Raw genomic sequence first — 17788 nt, forward strand, 5'->3', positions numbered from 1 at the left:
TTCAGCAGCTGTCTGGGAGAGTCATCTAAGACCACCCCACAGGTGAAGAAGCCGAATGTGGAGGTCATAGGCTGGCATGGTCTACAGTTGTGAGGCCGGTTGGACGTACTGCCAAATTCTCTAAAATGTCGTTGTAGGCGGCTTATGGTAGAGAAATTAACATTAAATTCTCTGGCAAACGCTCTGGCGGACAATCCTGCAGTCAACATACCAATTGCAGGCTCCCTCAACTTGAGGCATCTGTGGAATTGTGTTGTATGACTAAACTACACATTTTAGAGTGGCCTTTTATTGTCCCCAGCACAAGGTGCACTTGTGTAATGATCATGCTGTTTAATTGGCTTCTTGATATGCCACACCTGTCAGGTGGATGGCTTATCTTGGCAAAGGTTTTTAGAAATTTGAGGTAAGAAAATATTTATTAAATAAACTAAAGTACAGTGCCTTCGGAAAGTATTCAGACTCCTTGACTTTTTCCACATTTTGTTACATTACAGCCTTATTCTAAAATGTAAAAATAAATAAAAAAATACTCAGCAATCTACACATAATAACCCATAATGACAATGCTTATTTACCTAAGTATTCAAAGCTTTTGCTATGAGACTCGAAATTGAGCTCAGGTGCATCCTGTTTCCATTGATCATCCTTGAGCTGTTTCTACAACTTGATTGGAGTCCACCTGTGCTAAATTCAATTAATTGGACATGATTTGGGCGGCAGGTAGTCTAGTCGTTAGAGCGTTGGACTAGTAACTGAAAGGTTGCAATATCGAATCCCTGAGCTGACAAGGTACAAATCTGTTGTTCTGCCCCTGAACAAGGCAGTTAACCCACTGTTCCTAGGCCGTCATTGAAAATAAGAATTTGTTCTTAACTGACTTGCCTAGTTAAATAAAGGTAAAATAAATAAAAAATGGAAAGGTGCACACCTGGTCCCACAGTTGGCAGTACATGTCAGAGCAAAAACCAAGCCATGAGGTCGACGGAAGTGTTCGTTGACCTCCGAGACAGGATTGTGTCGATGCATAGATCTGGGGAAGGGTACCAAAATATTTTTGCAGCATTGAATGTCCCCAAGAACATAGTGACCTCCATCATTCTTAAATGGAAGAAGTTTGGAAACACCAGCACTCTTCCTAGAGCTGGCTGCCTGGCCAAACTGAGCAATCGGAGGAGAAGGGCCTTGGTCAGGGAGGTGACCAAGAACTCAATGGTCACACTGACATAGCTCTAGAGTTCCTCTGTGGCGATGGGAGAACCTTCCAGAAGAATAACCATCTCTGCAGCACTCCACCATTCAGGCTTTTATGGTAGTGGCCAGACGGAAGCCACTCCTCAGTAAAAGGTGCATGACCGCTCACTTTGAGTTTGTCAAAAGGCATCTAAAGGCTCACAGACCATGAGAAACAAGATTCTCTGGTCTGATGAAACCTAGAGTGCTCTCTCTAACTCTTTGGCCTGAATGCCAAGCGTCACGCCTATAGGAAACCTGGCACCATCCCTATGGTGAATTATGGTGGTGGCAGCATCATGCTGTGGGGATGTTTTTCAGTGTCAGGGACTGGGAGACTAGTCAGGATCGAGGGAAAGATGAACAGAGCAAAGTACAGATCCTTGATGAAAACATGCTCCAGAGCGCTTAGGACCTCAGACTGGGGCGAAGGTTCACCTTCCAGCAGGACAACGACCCCAAGCACACAGCCAAGACAATGCAGGTGTGGCTTTGGGACAAGTCTCTGAATGTCCTTGAGGAGCTGTGCAGCGACGCTCCCCATCCAACCTGACAGGTGGAGAGGATCTGCAGAGAAGAATGGGAGAAATATAGGTGTGCCAAGCTTGTAGCATTATACCCAAGAAGACTTGAGGCTGTAATTGCTGCCAAAGGTGCTTCAACAAAGTACTGAGTAAAGGGTCTGAATACTTATGTAAATGTGATACTTCATTTTTTAAATATATATATATATATATATATATATATAAATGTGCAAATATTTATAAGAAAACTGTTTTTGCTTTTTCATCATGGGGTATTGTGTGTAGATGAGTGAAAAAAATTATGTAATGAATTTTAGAATAAGGCTGTAACGTAATGTTAGCAGTTTGTTATTCTTCAACAACACAAACTCCAAAGCAAATCACTGGGAGGAAAATAGGTTTATTCAGAGAGGACAAAAATATGTTATGCTAGGAGTCAGATGTTCAGTCTCCCCTGTCCTCAGCTTTTCCCCACGGAACTAAGGAACAGGATGCCACTTATAACCCCCCACCCTAGCCTGGGGTTGRCCAATCAGAAGTCCTTGCAGTACAACTTGACCAAATACCAAGTATCCTGCCCCCGACTCAATGTACAGACCAATGAAAATGTGGCACACGTAGCACATTTTCAGGAATGACATTCCACAGATCCTAAACAGATATTGAACTGAAACCCAACTCTTATTTACAATTCGCTATTGACCATTAGTACTCTAGTACTCTCTGCGTTGTGTATTTATCTTCAACATATTCCGACAGTAACAAAATGTGGAAAAAGTCAAGGGGTCTGAATACTTTCCGAATGCACTGAATCTATGAACTTTGTTTAATATACTGGCTCATTTTACCTCCAACGCTAATTTGTTTATGGGTTTCTGGGAAGAATAATTCATTAACAATGCAGTATCTAACCCGTTCTTTTCTAATATTGTCCTGTGGCACTGATACATTGATGATATTATGGTAGTCTGGCGGGGCACAGAGGAGGACTTGAGTAGATGTGTGTTGTATGCCAACTAATCCCTATTTATCATTTACAGAAGAGCATTGCACTTCCTCTAAAAATATTTATGTTGAGGAAATTGACAGAGGCGATGGTGATACTCTTGAAACAATTTTTTCCCGCAAACCTCTCAGTAGGAACACACTCCTAAGGTATGATAGGAATCATCCTAAACCTCTAAAACCTAATATTCTTACTGGTCAATTCCTTAGACTAAGGGAAAACAGCAAGTCAAATGATTTTGAGACTAAATCTCAAATAATGAAAAAGAGGTTCCTTGAACGTGGCTACAGTGAGAGTCTCCTCAACATGGCTCATAAGCGAGCTCGAGAGACTGATAGAGCCGCCCTCCTCACCAAAAAAGACGAATGTGAGAAATCTGCTAGGGTTTGTTTTCCACTGAATACGACCCGTCTGCAGGGCAGATAAAAAGCATGATCCTCAAACACGGGCACATTCTCAAGAGGGACCCCTCGCTCAAAGACTTTGCGTCTAACCCTCCCCTGATATGCTTTAGAAGGGGTCGCAATATCCGAGGCCGCGTCGTAGTGTGCTCCCGACTCCTGCACCTGCGCCCTCTACTTGGCTCCCTGGTGCCTCTAATTGTTTCTGGCACAGCGGTCATTGTACACATTGGTCCAACTCAAGTGACACAAAAGTTGCCTTTGATCTCGTAAAGAATACAAGATAAAATACTTCAGAAATTGTAGTACAACACATGTTTACATAGTCAAATGCTCATGTGGGCCTGTTTACATTGGTCAGACGAAACGCACGCTTAAATTAAATGAACTGAACACAAAACAGCTATCCGCACCAAAAATATGGACTATGAGATCGAGCGGCATTAAAAGGCCCTACATGGTCAATCCAAGGTCTGCATTGGCCGTGCAGTATTTACGTTGATACAGCCTCTGCAGAAGGCAGGGCCTTCATACTTCTTGCTCTTCGTGAAGCAGCGCAGAGCTGTTGCGAAGGAAGTTGTCAAAGAAGCAAGTTTGTGTTTATATAGGACATCCCGATGCAGTACGGGGCTCAATTTGGCCTCTTCATGCCTCCAGAGGCTCCGCAATTCCGTCACACCATCCAGGCGGCACCTCCGACCACATTTTGGATCAAGCATAAATTGGCTCTTATGTGAATACCAATCATGGCTCAGCTTCAACCTTAAAATTCTGTGGAATAGAGCATTAAAAAGTTGTCCGTGATAAGATTCAAATTCGCAACCTTTGGTTGCTAGACGTGAGCGTTATACACTCATCCATCCACCTCCCTTTCATTTTTTCCTTAAAGTAACCATCTGTCTTATGTAATCATACCAAATATAACATATCATACTAATTAGAGTGTCGGATTTATGTTACGTCTAGTCTATGAGACCAGGCTGCCAGAGCGGACAAAATAGTGAGGAAATTGTTACAGAGAGAGGCACTCATTCTTGTTTAAATAACCTGTGTATTGACATGTTGGAATGACATGACGCGCGGGACACCCCTGCAAGGGTATATTGGTTCCACCCACACTTTTCCTACTCAAGGCTCTGATGAAGGTGAGTCATGACGAATTGTAAGCCCATTGTTTGTTTGTCCAGTCAATAAATCTATCAGATTTACGCAGCAACAGAGTGCTCCTTTTTCTTTATTCTCCCGGATAGTCACCAGTTGAAGTGTCCTGGGGTAAGGAATCTTGTTTTTGTTTCTAGTCCCACAGTCAAGCACCTGATTGCCCCCATTTTTTGTTTAAGCTGGGCTGAAGGGTGTTGGGTATACCTTTTTCCCAATATCCTAAACATGTCTGCAAATGAATGTAGAAATTTGATTATTCATTGTAATTGGATCGTGATGTTATTATCAACATTACAACGTATCATTGTTTTCATTTCCATAGCATACTGATCTGCTGACAGATCAAATGGAAAACAGCTGGACTAACCCAGCTAACAATTCTAGGGAGAGAGAGCATTTTCGAATGTTAGTAATACTGTTTCCTTGATGTATTTCTACAGTGCCTTGCAAAAGTATTCATCCCCCTTGGTGTTTTTCCTATTTTGTTGCATTACAACCTGTAATTTAAATTGATTTTTATTTGGATTTCATGTAATGGACATACACAAAATAGTCCAAATTGGTGAAGTGAAATTAAAAAAATTACTTGTTTCAAAAATTATACAAAATAAAAAACGGAAAAATGGTACGTGCATATGTCTTCACCCCCTTTGCTATGAAGCCCATAATAAGATCTGGTGCAACCAATTACCTTCAGAAGTCACATAATTAGTTAAATAAAGTTCACCTGTGTGCTATCTAAGTGTCATATGATCGGTCACATGATCTCAGTATATATACACCTGTTCTGAAAGGCCCCAGAGTCTGCAACACCACTAAGCAAGGGGCACCACCAAGCAAGCGGCACCATGAAGACCAAGGAGCTTTCCAAACAGGTCAGGGACAAAGTTGTGGAGAAGTACAGATCAGGATTGAGTTATAAAAAAATATCCAAAACTTTGAACATCCCACGGAGCACCATTAAATTCATTATTAAAAAATGGAAAGAATATGTTACCACAACAAACCTGCCAAGAGAGGGCTGCCCACCAAAACTCACGGACCAGGCAAGCAGGGCTTTACTCAGAGATAACCCTGCAGCGGAGATTGGTGTATCTGTCCATAGGACCACTTTAAGCTGTACACTCCACAGAGCTGGGCTTTACGGAAGAGTGGATAGAAAAAAGCCATTGCTTAAAGAAAAGAAATTAGCAAACATGTTTGGTGTTCGCCAAAAGGCATGTGGGAGACTCCCCAAACATATGGAAGAAGGTACTCTGGTCAGATGAGACTAAAATTGAGCTTTTTGGAAATCAAGGAAAATGCTTTGTCTGGTGCAAACCCAACACCTCTCATCACCCCAAGAACTACATCCCCACAGTGAAGCTTGGTGGTGGCAGCATCATGCTGTTGGGATGTTTTTCATCGGCAGGGACTGGGAAACTGGTCAGAAACTGGTCAGAATTCTTGAGGGAAACCTGTTTCAGTCTTCCAGAAATTTGAGACTGCGACAGAGGTTCACCTTCCAGCAGAACAATGACCCTAAGCATACTGCTAAAGCAACACTCAAGTGGTTTAAGGGGAACATTTAAATGTCTTGGAATGGCCTAGTCAAAGCCCAGACCTCAATCCAATTGAGAATCTGTGGTATGACTTAAAGATTGCTGTACACCAGCGGAACCCATCCAACTTAAAGGAGCTGGAATCCCAGTGGCTAGATGTGACAACCTTATAGAGACATACCCCAATATACTTGCAGCTGTAATTGCTGCAAAAGGTGGATCTACAAAGTATTGACTTGGGGTGGGGGTTGAATAGTAATGCACGCCTAAGTTTTCAGTTTTTTGTCTTATTTCTTGTTTGTTTCACAAGAAAAAATATTTTGCATCTTCAAAGTGTTAGGCATGTTGTGTAAATCAAATGATACAAACACCCCCCCCAAAATATATTTTAATTCTGGGTTGTAAGGCAACAAAATAGGAAAAATGCCAAGGGGGGTGAATACTTTCGCAAGCCACTATAGACGTGTTTTATGGGATGTTCCAAGAACATTCATATGTCCAGTTTTCTGAGGGTTAAGAGAATATTCCATCAACATCCTACCAAACATACACAGAACACGGTTGCCATGTTTTCAGAATATACAATATTATTGTTCTACACACGTTTCGTTGGGTTGTTGCAAGAACATTCATGTGTCCAGTTTTCTGAGGGTTAGGGGAAAATATTCTGTCAATGTTCCACCAAACATGCAAAGAACGTGGTTGCCATGTTCTCAGGATGCAATATATTAATGTTCTAGACACGTTTCATGGGAAGGATGCAAGAACATTTGTGTATCAGTTGTCAGGAAATCGCCTGATGGTCCCAAAGAAACATTCTCCCCCCCAAAAATGTATTTTCACATCACACATTGTTACTGTTGCCAAGCCCATCAAGGCCCTGATTGGTGAACCACTGATCCATTCACAGCTCTTTTTTGGCAAGGTTAGGGATACTCACACAGTGCTTTTAACATAGTGTTTTCAACATACACGTACCACTACCAGTCAAATGTTTGGACACACCTACTCATTCAAGGGTTTTTCTTTATTTTGACTATTTTCTACATTGTAGAATAATAGTGAAGACATCAAACCTGAAATAACACATATGGAATCATGTAGTAACCAAACAAGTGTTAAACAAATCAAAATAGTTTATATTTGAGATTCTTCAAAGTAGCCACCCTTTGCCTTGATGACAACTTTGCACACTCTTGACATTCTCTCAACCAGCTTCACCTGGAATGCTTGTACAACAGTCTTGAAGGAGTTCTCACATATGCTGAGCACTTGTTGGCTGCTTTTCCTTCACCATCTCAATTGGGTTGAGGTCGGGTGATTGTGGAGGCCAGGTAATCTGACGCAGCACTCCATCACTCTCCTTCTTGGTCAAATAGCCCTTAACCAGCCTGGAGGTGTGTTGGGTCATTGTCTTGTTGAAAAACAAATGATAGTCCCACTAAGCACAAACCAGATGGGAACCACACATGAGAAGACACGGCGGTTGGACCCAAAAATCTAAAATTTGGACTCATCAGACCAAAGGACAGATTTCCCCCGGTCTACTGTCCTTTGTCATGTTTCCTGGCCCAAGCAAGTCTCTTCTTCTTATTGGTGTCCTTTAGTAGTGGTTTCTTCGCAGCAATTCTACCATGAAAGCCTGATTCATGCAGTCTCTGAACAGTTGATGTTGAGATGTGTCTGTTACTTTAACTTTGTGAAGCATTTCTTTGGGCTGCAATCTGAGGTGAAGTTAACTCTAATGAACTTATCCTCAGCAGATGTATCTCTGGGTCTTCCTTTCCTGTGGCGGTCCTCATGAGAGCCAGTTTCATCATAGCGCTTGATGTTTTTTGCGACTGCACTACTCAAAGTTCTTGAAATGCTCTGCATTGACTGACCTTCATGTCTTAAAGTAATGATGGACTGTTGTTTCTCTTTGCTTATTTGAGCTGTTCTTGCCATCATATGGACTTGGTCTTTTACCAAATAGGGCTATCTTCTATCACCCCTACCTTGTCACAGCACAACTGATTGGCTCAACTGCATTAAGAAGGAAAGAAATTCCAGAAATGAACAAGGCACACCTGTTAATTGAAATGCATTCCAGGTGACTACCTCATGAAGCTGGTTGAGAGAATGCCAAGCGTGTGTCAAGCTGTCATCAAGGCATAGGGTGGCTACTTTGAAGAATCTTAATCTTGGCAGTGTGTTTCCTACCCGATTCTGCATTTGGTTAATTATATATTTTTCCCATGAAGCCTATTTCACTTCCTCAAAATCCCCAGAATGAATCTAAGATAACTTAAGAAATCTGTAATTAATTTTGAGGATGTTTTAGTTGTGCAATTTTACATCTAACTAAATGTGTTTGGAACAGTATTTCTCAAGTAAAACATGTGCTACGTGTTGTCTCATGTAAACAAAGTCGGGGCTTCTGAGCAGGTCTGTCTCACTGTCTATGCTATGGGATAGAGAGCAATCACAGTAGCTGTTCACCCCATGTCAGTTGGCAAATGGACATTGTCAAATCAAAACCCTACCTTAATTTACGACTTGTGATGCATGGAGGTTCCAAACTCCGTTTTAGAGGAGACTGACTTTATGACCAAAAGTATTCTATTTACACTTTGTAGTACATTTTGACTCTAGAATAACTGTTTGCCTTAAACTGCCTATTTGGCATCGATAATCAGTCTTTAAAATGTTAATTAATGACCTAATGAGACTATTAAGGTATTGTTCTCTAAAGTTGTGGGAGCATGGTGTTGTTAGCTGGGATGATAGCCCACAGAAATGAATGGATTTAGGCGCACAGCAGACACCTGTTGCACAACTTCTGCCCACCTTTCTGAACTTTATTTGCCACAAACCTAGACATCTATGTTTAGTTTAGATTTTGTCCGGTCTGGACAGGCCTTGATTTCAAGTCCACAGAGGTCTGTCTGGACCGGCCTATATTTGGCCCAAACATAGACGTCTAGAATTGGTTCAGATTTGGTCCGGTCCAGATCAGACCAAATTTAAACCAATCATAGACGTCTATGTTTTACAAGTTTGGACAGCACAGTATAGCAAAGTATACAGTACAGTAGAGCACAGCAGAGTACAGTAAAGAAAAGTATAGTACAGTACACTACAGTAGAGTATAGTAAAGAAAAGTATAGTACATTACAGTAGAGTACAGTAAAGAAAAGTATAGTACAGTAGAGTATAGTAAAGAAAAGTATAGTACACTACAGTAGAGTACAGTAAAGAAAAGTATAGTACACTACAGTAGAGTACAGTAAAGAAAAGTATAGTACAGTGCACTACAGTAGAGTACAGTAAAGAAAAGTATAGTGTACTGTATTGTACCCTACTTTACTAAGGTCTTCACCGGTCCACCTGAACCTGAATACCCGAGACCTGACCCGGGTCTAAAATTCAAACTTCTCACTCGGGTCTAGGTTGGGTCCAGTTTGGTTGTCATCAGCCAACTTTTTGGACCCGAGAAGACCCCTACTACTTAACTGTACTGTACTCTATCGTACTGAACTAAACTGTACTGTACTCTACTGAATTAAACTGTACTGTAATTTATTAAAATATACTGTACTATACTAAATGAAACTATACTGTACTCTACTTTACTGTACTTTACTCTAGCGAATTAAACTGTCCTGTACCGTACTGTACTCTACTGGGCTCTACTGTACTATACTCTGCCATAGTGTACTCTGATGTTAACTTGTGAAACATAGCCTAGACGTCTATGATTCTTTCAGATTTGGATCTGGTCCACACCGAACAAATGTGTACTTATTTGGTGGCAGAGATCATTCGAATAATACCCAGTATGCTTTGTAAGGGTTTGTTTTTACATTTACATTTTGATCATTCAGCAGACATTCAACTAAGGTAGTGTCGTGGAAATTTTAACCAAGTGAGAGAGACTTAGTCATTTCTTTAAACAATAAATCTTTATTATAAGATTTGCAAATCTAGAGCTGGTTATCAATCCACTCAACAACAGTGCAGAGTTACGAGCCCATCAAACAAGATTCGGGTCTCAGCCTTTATAGGGAAATACAACCTCTGTCTACGTGGCAGTTTAGCAGGTGTGTGAGATCATAGCGCACAAACAAGTGATAATGCCAGTGTTATTACTCATTTCTGCTGATATAATTGTCATTGCTGCTCAAGCTAGCCTCTGTTCTATTCATATCTCTACACAGCTGTGCCCTTGAAAGATAGGAAAATAATAGGATTGACCAAAAAAACAGGTCACTCAGAGGCTCTTTTGTCATTGGCCACGTGACAGTTACTCAAACAAGAGAGGAAAAACACTGGCTTCTTCTTACATGAGAGAAACAGACAGTGGAAATGTACAGGTTTAAGGTTTATACAGCCCATGTGTATAACAGAGTTTGTAATTTTGCCACAACAGTACATAAACAACAACATATCACAGTCACAGCAATACAATAAAAAAAGCTGTAACCGTTACTGAGAATGTTATTGTAGTTAAAGTGATCTGTTGGTTTATTCTGTAGGTTGGACTACTTTGAACATCATTGCTGACAGTTTTGAAGCTTTTGAAAAAGTTAATATACAGTGCCATCGGAAAGTATTCAAACCCCTTGACTTTTTCAAAATGTTGATAGGTTACAAGCCTTATTTTAAAATTGATTAAATTTTTATTTTTCCCGCATCAATCTACACACAATACCTCATAATGACAAAGTAAAAACAGGTATTTAGAAATAGTTGCTAATTTATTGAAAATAAAGAACTGAAATGTACATAAGTATTCAGATTACAACTTCGAGTCTTCTTGGGTATTACACTACAAGCTTGACACACCTGTATTTGTGGAGTTTCTCCCATTCTTCTCTGCAGATCCTCTCAAGCTTTGTCAGGTTGGATGGGGAGTGTCCCTGCACAGCTATTTTCAAGTCTCTCCAGAGATGTTTGATCGGGTTCAAGTCCGGGCTCTGGCTGGGCCACTCAAGGGCATTCAGAGACTTGTCCCGAATCCACTCCTGCGTTGTCTTGGCTGTGTGCTTAGGGTCATTGTCCTGTTGGAAGGTGAACCTTCACCCCAGTCTGAGGTCCTGAGCAGGTTTTCATTGAGGATCTCTCTGTACTTTGCTCCGTTCATCTTTGCCTTGATCCTGACTAGTCTCCCAGTCCCTGCCGCTGAAAAACATCAGCTTAGCATTCAGGGCAAAGAGTTCAATCTTGGTTTCATCCGACCAGAGAATCTTCTTTCTCATGGTCTGTAAGTCTTTAGGTGCCTTTTGGCAAACTCCAAACGGGCTGTCATGTGCCTTTTACTGAGCAGTGGCTTCCGTCTGGCCACTACTATAAATGCCTGATTGGTAGAGTGCTGCAGAGATGGTTGTCCTTCTGGAAGGTTCTCCCATCTCCACAGAGGAACTCTAGAGCTCTGTCAGAGTGATCATCGGGTTCTTGGTCACCTCCCTGACCAAGGCCCTTCTCCCCCGATTGCTCAGTTTGGCTGGGCGGCTAGCTCTAGGAAGAGTCTTGGTGGTTACAAACTTCTTCCATTTAAGAATGATGGAGGACACTGTGTTTTTGGGGACATTTAATGCTGCAGAATTGTTTTGGTACCCTTCCCCAGATCTCTGCCTTGACACAATCCTGTCTCAAGCTCTACGGACAATTCCTTTCACCTCATGGCTTGGTTTTTGATCTGACATGCACTCTCAACTGTTGGACCTTATATAGACAGGTGTGCCTTTCGAAATTTTAGAATAAGGCTGTAACGCAACAAAATGTGGAAAAAGTGAAAGTGCCTGAATACTTTCCGAAGGCACTAAGTGCATATGACAAATGGGCGCAATAATAAATATTCAGTTGGCTCCTCTTTCCTTTATTAAGAGCCTTGAAAAATGATTAATGTGATATGTTTACTTTATTGAGAATATACACTGAGTATACAAAACATTAAGGTCACCTGCTCTTTCCATGACATAGACTGACCAGGTGAATCCAGGTGAAAGCTATGATCCCTTAATGATAAATCCATTTCAGTCAGTGTGGATGAAGGGGAGGAGACAGGTTAAAGAAAGATTTTTAAGCCTCGAGACAATTGAGACAGATTGTGTATGAGCGGGTGAATGGGCAAGACAAAATATTTAAGTGCCTGTGAACGGGGTAGGTAGTAGGTGCCAGGCGCACCGGTTTGTGCCAAGAACTGCAACACTGCTGGGTTTTTCACACTCAACAGTTTCCCGTCTGTATCTAGAATGGTCCACCACCCAAAGGACATCCAGACATCTTGACCCAAATGTGGAAAGCATTGGAGTCAACATGTGCCAGCATCGCTGTGGAACACTTTCAACACCTTGTAGAGTCAATGTCCTGACAAATTGAGGCTGTTCTGAGGGTCAATGGGTGTTCCTAATGTTTGGTATACTCAGTGTATGTGCAGTTGAAATTTGGCCAAAAGAATCATTGACCTAAAAATACATATTTTCAAAGTCTGTAAATGAATTATTTTTAACGTCCGGAAAATACGTATTTTTGAAGTGAGGAAATTACGTCTTTTCACCTTCCATTCAGCACCTTAAATACACCTGATTTCAATGTCCGGAACATACAGTTGAAGTCGGATGTTTACATACACTTAGGTTGGATCATTAAAACTCGTTTTTCAACCAATATTATGGGGTCAGGTGTGTTAAATATCACAATATTATATATCACGAGGCAAGTGGTGCAGTGACCGTTAGGCCAATTCTTTGTTGAAGAAAGTGTTAAAAACGAATTTGAATGAATATAATTATCATAAACATCAATCAATAATCTCACTGTTTGCATTCGTTTATTTCCCCCATCATTATGATTTTTCACTTTTGTCCAGTAGAGTCCGCCCCCTACCCAACAGCAAGGTTGAACTTTTGTAATAGTAGGCTTAGTCTAGAGTCTAAGACCACCTTATTCGAGTTTGATTCAAAACCAAGACAGTGGGGGGTTGAGACCAAGTCAAGACCAAGAGAGCAACCCCAGTCAAATGTGAGACCAGGAAGTATTAAGGATTTCCAAAAAGTGATTTTCTAACACCAAATTTGCCTAAATGTCTTATTGCCATCAGTAGTCTGCAATCACAGGAAATAATGCACTATTTTATATACATTTATAATTCTCCAAGACTGAGTCAAGACCGAGTACAAGACTACAACATTGGTGATTTCATAAATTAAATAAATCTCACAGCCCTGTGTTGTTCACCATCTGTTAACCTTCTCATGTGTCAGTTCCAAATATCTCTAACAGTCCCCCCAGCGTGAGCTTTTTTATGCACATGATGTCAGAATGCGCTCACTGTTCCAAAATGTGATTGTTACACAACAGGACAATTAACCCGTTTCCCCCCCCTCAAACCAAGGCACGATGCCTGCTAATTATCTATAGGCTATGTTTCAACTTGTCAATTTGAAATTATTTTCAAACAACAGTTTTAGTTTGAAATTGAGGCGTGTTCCGCCTCCTCGTTAATGCGGGCAATTTAAGTTTGAGGCATACTATGCTAATGTGATGCTAATCTCCAGTAAGAACAGAACTTTATCCCTCTTCATTGTTGTTTTCCTTACTAAAAGACGTTGTGGCACAGATGCTGTAATGTAAAGAAATGGTCTCGGTTTATGCATCCTCAATGAAGTAGGAAGCCCATGTAATGAAATCATAGAGCATGGCCTTTACATAACCACACACAATAACATGTGTAACCAAACAAGTGGATTCAAGTTGAAAAGGTGCACTTTTTAAAAAACTCTGTTGAGTTAGTGTTTTTAGCTAGCAAGATGGTATTTGATTCACTGATGAAACATGGCACATCATGACACAGGCAGTCTTCATGTATCATTGCTGTCAATGGTCATGTACTATGTCATGTATCATTGTTGTTACAGTGCAGTGTGGCTGCCTTTTTGACACGTCCTCCTTTCCCTGAGCCCCTACAATCCAACATGAGACGACCTTGGGAGTGTCCAGACCAACCCCAAGTCCTACTGTAGTCTATTAATAAACACTGCAACTATGTCTATAATACAAATCATTAGACTGATAATATGACAATTCACATATGTACGATGTTGTCTACATGGCAGGCTCTCACACTCATTTAATCCAATATAATGACAGAGGCTATTTTCCTGTTTTCAGACCAGGGGTGTGGTGTTTGGTCTTTTTCAACGAATGTCATAGCATTGCCCAGAATAGAGTTCACACATCTCCCCTGTGCTCACCTTTCAGACAGTGGCCAGTTGTGTGACAGCAACTGGTCCCCGTGTGTGAGTGTGTGAAAAGGGAGTAGAGGCTAGTAGCACTAATGAGAGGTTTCCCGAGAAATGTTTTAGAGGAAGTTTAACATTTGAGAAGAAACGTATCCCTTTTGTCAGTCGGTTTTCTTTATGAGTAAGTGAATTGAGTGTCATGACACTATCAAAGCACCAGGGGGTGATCTTTCTGTTGAAAAGAGTGCAGTATGTGTATTAGCTTTCTCATTGTATTTTTCTATTTAGTGCACTGATCTATTCTCCCATATCTGATATATTGATCTAATCTATCTACCTTATATCTGCTTTGGGTAAACCTGACAAACCGCAAAGTCTACCTGTGTCTTTAAAATTTGACATTGCTGTTTAATATTTTGAATTCATTTGTTGTGTTTATTTGTTAGCACCACAATGCAAATGTATTGTTTTTATAAAGAACCTCTCCCTCTGTCTCATTCTCTTTCTCTCTCTGACCTCGACATGTTCCAAACATATAATAATCACATTGCTAAGTATCATCCATCACATTAACCTGTCTAACACAGATCTTTAGATCTAACCTTCAAATATGGCCTTTTGCCAATTGTGACTCACCCTATTGTCATGGATTCATGGTGAGATATATAGCAGTCCAACTGAGAATATATATATATATATATATATATATATATATATACGCTGACCATGGGAGGTTTGTTGACTTTACAGTTGATATATAGAGTTTGGAACTTAGTGTATATTCAGAGGGTCCAAGCACAGGAGGTTGGTGGAACCTTAATTGGGGAGGACGGGCTCATAGTAATGGCTGCAACAGAATAAATGGAATGGTATCGAACTCATCAAACACATGGTTTCCATGTGTTTGATACCATTCTATTCACTCCATTCCAGACATTATTATGAGCCGTCTTCCCCTCAGCAGCCTCCTGTGAATCCAAGGTTCATAAGCTCACACTAATGATGCTATTTGCTATATTAATTCTCAACAAGACAAGGTTGCCAAGTTAGACTTTTTCAAAGGTCTCCCTTCTTATGCATTTGGCACATTTCGATCAAGGAGTCAGGCTATTGAGGCCAATAGCACTCCAATGAAAAACTCCTGTTACATATCACCATCTACCCCCTCTCTCTCATTGACCACCACATCTGGGACTTTGGCATGGCGGAAATAAGCTCAAGCCACATGCCTGGAGGGCTGACTAAAAAGAAGGAAACACAGATAATGAAAGAAAAAACAGAGACAGAACAAGTCGGTGGGAAGATGGAAGGATGGGAAGAGAGAGCAAATATACACGTGTGTCTTCATGCCTGCTGTTGACTGATGACTGGACACAGCAGTTGCTGCTCCCTTTAGGGGGGGATTGAGCGATGGGCCAACTGAAGTACTGCTGTATGCTCATCACTCGCTCCGCTCCATAATATGAATTCCTAGAGGAGCCACTCAGATTAATGTCGAACATGCTCAGCCATGTGAGTCAGGGTGGCACTATCTTTGTCCATGCAGCCCAAGGGAACAGAGGGGCATTATGGTGGGTGGTCAGGGGTCAGTGAGCAGGGGTTGGGGTCAGGGGTCACCATCACTGTGGCGAGAGACTAAGGAGGGGATTTGACAAAGATTGAGGTGTGGGGTATTTACAGGTGGTAGGGATGGTGAGCTGGGAGCCTTGGTTTCGGTGGTTAGGTTTGGTTGACAGATCACATTCTTCAGGTCCCTTGTGCTGCTAAGCAGGGTGTGGTGGGTGGAAGTGGAGCATGTTAGTAGAAATCAGGACAGGAATACAGAGAAGACATGGTAACTAACTACACTATCACCACACACACACACACACACACACACACACACACACACACACATTTACCAAAAAGCCCTTCTCACACTCTATACCTGACTATTTTTTATGGAATATCTACATAGGCATACAGAGGCTCATTATCAGCAACTATCACTCCTGTGTTCCAATGGCACGTTGTGTTAGCTAATCCAAGTTTACGGGGACCTCCCACTCCTCTTTCTATTCTGGTTAGAGCCAGTTTGCACTGTTCTTTGAACAAAGCGGTCACCCAGCCTCTGTTTCAGTGAAAAGCTGAGGGATGGGCCTGGAGGAATGTAACCACTTTCAAATTCATTGACAAGGACTGACCATCCATGATATCAAAATTATAGTTTTTATCATGTTTTGAGGCTATACAGTGTTTGTTTACATGTAGGCTATATTGTTCACAAACATTGGAATAGCCTAAAAAAAAATCATATTTTTGGTTTGGATGGGGTACGACAGTTCAACTAAATCGTGAGGCATCAATAAGTTGTAATCTTCAAGAATCAATGGGTACATATAATTTATAAGTAAAACATTTTTTTTTTAAGTAAAAATTGGATTCAAGCTGTAATCTCCCCCATTCTTTGCCATGCCAAAGGGAAACCCACATTTCAGAGGTCCCAGTCTGACCATGTAGTTACATCGAAATACAAAATTAGGCTATATTTGTGCGCAATGTTGTTACATTTGATCATAGTTTTAAGAGCGGCATTGTACTTTGTGTCATCTGATTTCACTTCGTTCACTCCGTGAGAAACAACCATGGGCAAGTAACTAAGAATTTAACCAGTTATGTCAACAAAGAGATAAAGAATGATTGTAAAACGTATTCTCTTTCTTGTCAAGTAGGGACCTAAATGGGGTCATAGACTAGATGTAACATAGTAAAGGAAAGTCCATGACACTCAAATTAGTATGATATGTTACGTTTGGTATGTTTACAAAAGACATAAGGTTACTTAATAAGGCAAAAACGGAAAGAGGGTGGTTGGTCGGTGCGGATGGGTGGGCGTATGAAGTGAACGTCTATAAATCCAAAAGGTTGCGTGTTCAAACTTCATCATTGATAACTTAATCAGTTTAGCTAATTAACAACTTTGCAACGACTTACTACTTTTTAGCTACTTTGCAACTACTTAGCATGTAAGCTAACCCTTCCCCAACCGTAACCCCTAACATAGCTAACCTTAGCCAGCTAGGTAACATTAGCGTTAGCCACAACAAATTGGAATTTGTAATATACCATACCTTTTGTAAATGTGTAACATATCATACGAAATGGATGATGGACATTAAGGGTGTGCTGACATGGCCATCGACAGTTGATAATCGGATCGGATGATACTCGTGATCGGAAAAACATGAATTGTTTTAATATGCCTAAATAGATGTTCGCAAAATACCTCCCTGCACATTTTCTCTGCAAAAAAAATGCAGATTAGAAGCAGCGCGATGAGGGGTGTGTTTGTATGTGTCTGTGTTTCCTCAATTTGCAGCAGGCAGCCAAATTTGCTGTCACTCAGTCAGATTGCGCATTAGCGTTTCGTCCTTTTCCCCTACCCTTGTCCCACCTGTTAGATATAATGCACATTGCAAACGTCCTTGCCGTGTGATTTATCATAGTAGCAGCAATCTAAACGATTGGACCGAAAACATGAAAGAAAAAGTGATCAAGTGAAATTTTGTGGACAGAGAAATTTCTTCACTCCAATCAGAGCAGCAAGATCAACGCACAGCCCGATTCTCTCTTTACAGTGATGCAAACTAGCCAGCTGAGTAATTTAGACCATGCAAACCCTTGCACATGACATGATTTACATTTACATTTAAGTCAT

The sequence above is a fragment of the Salvelinus sp. IW2-2015 genome, linkage group LG33 (assembly GCF_002910315.2).
Source record: "Salvelinus sp. IW2-2015 linkage group LG33, ASM291031v2, whole genome shotgun sequence".
NCBI lineage: Eukaryota > Metazoa > Chordata > Actinopteri > Salmoniformes > Salmonidae > Salvelinus > Salvelinus sp. IW2-2015.